Source organism: Schistocerca cancellata, chromosome 10 (assembly GCF_023864275.1).
Source record: "Schistocerca cancellata isolate TAMUIC-IGC-003103 chromosome 10, iqSchCanc2.1, whole genome shotgun sequence".
Lineage (NCBI taxonomy): Eukaryota > Metazoa > Arthropoda > Insecta > Orthoptera > Acrididae > Schistocerca > Schistocerca cancellata.
In genome coordinates this window covers 152575221-152580678 of record NC_064635.1, presented here as the reverse complement: position 1 = coordinate 152580678, position 5458 = coordinate 152575221, and the positions used below count along the sequence as shown (strand labels likewise).

The 5458-nt window shown below is 49.9% G+C and overlaps 1 non-coding gene across 1 annotated transcript; it reads right to left on the bottom strand.

The window, feature by feature from the left end:
• Positions 1-5073: 5073 nt before the first annotated feature.
• Positions 5074-5148, bottom strand: Trnas-cga (transfer RNA serine (anticodon CGA)). The gene has a single exon. It is a non-coding gene; the product is annotated as a tRNA-Ser (tRNA).
• Positions 5149-5458: the final 310 nt, after the last annotated feature.

Sequence of the window (5458 nt, the reverse complement as noted above, 5' to 3'; positions counted from 1 at the left end):
TGGCCTGTTGGTCGGCTCTAATAGCAGCTGGTAGTTGCCAGTCAGTGTTGCTGATAAGCAGGGGCTTGCCGACGTTTGTCGTTTGTTTGCGTATGTTAGTTTACCATAGGTGGCTATGCTCTAGCGAGTAAGATGTGCAGACGGCGGTTTGAAAGCGGACAGAAGTAGTACGAGAAAGAGCGTCCCTTACCTGAGGGATCGCTACCTGGCGAAGGGGCAAGTGTGGCAAATATCCGGCGTGGCAAATGTCTGGCGTGGCAAATGTCCGGCATTCACATCCACAGCATCAAGATCGTGCCGAGAATATCGCACTTCAGACATTACCTCTCACCAAGGACAACGCAGTGGTCGACGGCCTTCACTTAACGACCAAGAGCACGGCCGTTCGCACACAGCTGTCATTGTTAATAGACAAACAAGACTGCGTGGAGTAACCGCAGAACTCAATGTGGGACGGACGACGAACGATCCCGTTAGGACAGTGCGCCGAAATATGGCGTTAATAGGGTATGGCAGAAGACGACTGAGGCGAGTGCTTTTAGGTTCGTACGAGCAGTTTCCAGCAGGCTCGTGCGCACGCGCAGAGCTGAATTCGCGTATGAGCAGTGCCTTCCTCCCGCTTCTGGCCACTTGGCGCGTGGTTGTTTGCTGTATGAGCAGTAGCAGCAAGTAGCCAGAAGCTACCCGGAAAAATGTTTCTGGCGCGCCCAAGCTGCCAGATTCGCGCATGCGCAGAGCAAGCTGAGTTATAGTGGGGTGTCCTTCCTCACGTGACCCGAGTTCCGTGTATATGTTTAGTGTCTTCGTTTACAGCTCCCACGTCAAATGAAAACAAAACAGATTTCAGTGGCCGGGAGCCATCAAGTGAATTAATATACATTCTCATAACCATGAAAGACCAATATAAGTTAGTTGTTTAAATTTCCTGATTTTATATTATTTCCACTTTATTAGCAATCAACCATTAATGTCTTAATGAAGCTATTTCTTTCTGTTTTATAGAGAAATTTGCTTCAGGCAGTTAGTTTATTTGAAACGAAGTGTTTCATTCCGCACTATTGGCTACTTTCAGCCTCGTTCAATTTAAAGTGCAAATTTTCATTTTCTGGGACGAATGACGTTATACCATAATAAAGAACCAAACATGAGAATACAGTACTGGAGCTCCGAGAAAATTGGTAATACGAAAACCACATGAAAAGCTGAATATCATGTATCTCAGAGTGCATCTGGACATAGAAATGTGCAATTAGAACGGAATGAAGCATTTTAGTATGGTTTATGAAATTCCGATGCTGCTGGAGTAGTCTCTGATGTCCTTTTATGACACAGTAAGATCTCTTAATGCTATATACACTCCTGGAAATGGAAAAAAGAACACATTGACACCGGTGTGTCAGACCCACCATACTTGCTCCGGACACTGCGAGAGGGCTGTACAAGCAATGATCACACGCACGGCACAGCGGACACACCAGGAACCGCGGTGTTGGCCGTCGAATGGCGCTAGCTGCGCAGCATTTGTGCACCGCCGCCGTCAGTGTCAGCCAGTTTGCCGTGGCATACGGAGCTCCATCGCAGTCTTTAACACTGGTAGCATGCCGCGACAGCGTGGACGTGAACCGTATGTGCAGTTGACGGACTTTGAGCGAGGGCGTATAGTGGGCATGCGGGAGGCCGGGTGGACGTACCGCCGACTTGCTCAACACGTGGGGCGTGAGGTCTCCACAGTACATCGATGTTGTCGCCAGTGGTCGGCGGAAGGTGCACGTGCCGGTCGACCTGGGACCGGACCGCAGCGACGCACGGATGCACGCCAAGACCGTAGGATCCTACGCAGTGCCGTAGGGGACCGCACCGCCACTTCCCAGCAAATTAGGGACACTGTTGCTCCTGGGGTATCGGCGAGGACCATTCGCAACCGTCTCCATGAAGCTGGGCTACGGTCCCGCACACCGTTAGGCCGTCTTCCGCTCACGCCCCAACATCGTGCAGCCCGCCTCCAGTGGTGTCGCGACAGGCGTGAATGGAGGGACGAATGGAGACGTGTCGTCTTCAGCGATGAGAGTCGCTTCTGCCTTGGTGCCAATGATGGTCGTATGCGTGTTTGGCGCCGTGCAGGTGAGCGCCACAATCAGGACTGCATACGACCGAGGCACACAGGGCCAACACCCGGCATCATGGTGTGGGGAGCGATCTCCTACACTGGCCGTACACCACTGGTGATCGTCGAGGGGACACTGAATAGTGCACGGTACATCCAAACCGTCATCGAACCCATCGTTCTACCATTCCTAGACCGGCAAGGGAACTTGCTGTTCCAACAGGACAATGCACGTCCGCATGTATCCCGTGCCACCCAACGTGCTCTAGAAGGTGTAAGTCAACTACCCTGGCCAGCAAGATCTCCGGATCTGTCCCCCATTGAGCATGTTTGGGACTGGATGAAGCGTCGTCTCGCGGTCTGCACGTCCAGCACGAACGCTGGTCCAACTGAGGCGCCAGGTGGAAATGGCATGGCAAGCCGTTCCACAGGACTACATCCAGCATCTCTACGATCGTCTCCATGGGAGAATAGCAGCCTGCATTGCTGCGAAAGGTGGATATACACTGTACTAGTGCCGACATTGTGCACGCTCTGTTGCCTGTGTCTATGTGCCTGTGGTTCTGTCAGTGTGATCATGTGATGTATCTGACCCCAGGAATGTGTCAATAAACTTTCCCCTTCCTGGGACAATGAATTCACGGTGTTCTTATTTCAATTTCCAGGAGTGTACGTACGAACATACGTAAACATTGACCTGAAGCTGACTAAGTAGGTAAATTTGGTCAGTAATTTTGAACTAAATATTTTGTTTCAAATATGACAGCTGTAGCAGAATTTTGCAAATCTGCCTTCTGTGAAAGAGTTTTTCGATCACAAGGTACATGTCTAGTACGATCCCGTTAGGACAGTGCGGCGAAATTTGGCGTTAATGGCGTATGGCAGAAGACGACTGACACGAGTGTCTTTGCTAACAGCACGACATAGCCTGCAGCCCCTATCCTGGGCTCGTGACCATATGGGTTGGACTGTGGACGATTGGGAAAGCGTGGCCTGGTCAGATGAGTCCGGATTTCAGTTGGTAAGAGCTGATGACAGTAGCGTTCGAGTGTGGCGCAGACCCCGCGACGCCATGGACCCAAGTTATCAACAGGGCGCTGTGCAGCCTCGTGGTGGTTCTGTATGGTGTGGGCTGTGTTTACATGGATTGGACTGGGCCTTCTGGCCCAACTGAATCGATAATTGGCTGGAAATGGTAGCAGTTACTTCTGTAAAATATCTTGGAGTGTGAGTGCGGAACGATTTGAAGTGGAATGATCATATAAAATTAATTGTTGGTAAGGCGGGTGACAGGTTGAGATTCATTGGGAGAGTACTTAGAAAATGTAGTCCATCAACAAAGGACGTGGCTTACAAAACACTCGTTTGACCTCTACTTGAGAATTGCTCATCAGTGTGGAATCCGTGCCAGATCGGGTTGACGGAGGGGATAGAGAAGATCCAAAGAAGAGCGGCGCGTTTCGTCATAGGGTTATTTGGTAACCGTGATAGCGTTATGGAGATGTTTAGCAAACTCAAGTGGCAGACTCTGCAGGAGAGGCGCTCTGCATCGCGGTGTAGCTTGCTGTCCAGGTTGCGAGAGGGTGCGTTTCTGGATGGGGTATCGAATATATTGCTTCCCCCTACTTATACCTCCCGAGGAGATCACGAATGTAAAATTAGAGTGATTCGAGCGTGCACGGAGGCTTTTCGGCAGTCGTTCTTCCCGCGAACCATACGCGACTGGAACAGAAAAGGGAAGTAATGACAGTGGCACGTAAAGTGCCCTCCGCCACACACCGTTGGGTGGTATGCGGAGTGTAAATGTAGATGAGCTGTTGCGGAACAGGCTTTGCAGCCAGGAACCACCACATTCATTTTGATAAGACTCAAGTAGTGGCAGCCACATGAAAGGCTGTACAGGGAGGCCATAGACATTGTAAACCACCCCAGGAATATCACTGGGAAGGAGGAGGGCGAGAAACCGAATGACGTCTCTGTACTAGTCTTCCAGCACGGGGTGATAGCAACACCGAAGGACGGCAACCGAAAACGGCCAGTTGCGCCAGGTATTCAGAGCACGTGACGTCACGCCACTGCGCGGTAGCACGCGTCAGTAGAATTTTGCGCTGTCAGTAGCGAACCAGGAAGTGAATCGGACACTTAAAGATGCTACGATCTCCCACGAAAATGTCCTGCGCAGATGGCGACGAAACGTTGGGTTTTAATGCGAAATCTATACGATCACGGCATAATAGCCCAGAACATTTTATAAATTGTGACATTTCTGGCCGCGAAGGTTTACATTTTACAAACCTGTTGAAATGTTTCCAGAACTCTGCAGCGGAGTGTGTGCTGATATGAAACTTCCTGGCAGATTAAAACTTTGTGCCCGGCCGAGACTCGAACTCGGAACCTTTGCCTTTCATGGGCAAGCGCTCTACCAACTGAGCTACCCAAGCACGACTCACGCCCCGTTCTCACAGCTTTACTTCTGCCAGTACCTCGTCTCCTACCTCCCAAACTTTACAGAAGCTCTGATGCGAACCTTGCAGAACTAGCACACCTGAAAGAAAGGATATTGCGGAGACATGGCTTAGCCACAGCCTGGGGGATGTTTCCAGAATGAGATTTTCACTCAGCAGCGGAGTGTGCGCTGATATGAAACTTTCTGGCAGATTAAAACTGTGTGCCGGGCCGAGACTCGAACGCGGGACCTTTGCCTTTCGCGGACAAGTGCTCTACCAACTGAGCTACCCAGGCACGACTCAGGCCCCGTCCTCACAGCTTTAATTCTGCCAGTACCTCGTCTCCTACCCTCCAAACTTTTCAGAAGCTCTCCTGCGAACCTTGCATAACTAGCACTCCTGAAAGAAAGGATATTGCGGAGACATGGCTTAGCCACAGTCTGGGGGATGTTTCCAGAATTAGATTTTCACTTTGCAGAGGAGTGTGCGCTGATATGAAACGTCTTGGCAGATTGAAACTGTGTGCCGGGCCGAGACTCGAACTCGGGACCTTTGCCTTTCGCGGGCAAGTGCTCTACCAACTGAGCTACCCAAGCAGGAGTTCGATTCTCGGCCCGGCACACTGTTTTAATCTGCCAGGAAGTTTCTGTTGACATGTTACTTGGAGCCACGCGCAGCTTATCTCGGAGACTGCAGGAACGTTCCTTCAAAAATGGAGAGTCCTGCCAGATTTCATTTGCAAAACATAAATTCATATTATATATTATTAAACTGCATACCTTTTTATATTAATTGACATAAGTAAATTACACTAAATTCCTTATACTTTCTAAGAATTTTTTTTTCTTTTCAATTTCCTGTTTTTTCTGAAGCACCCTATGTATTGTTTTCCAACCTAACTCTGTAA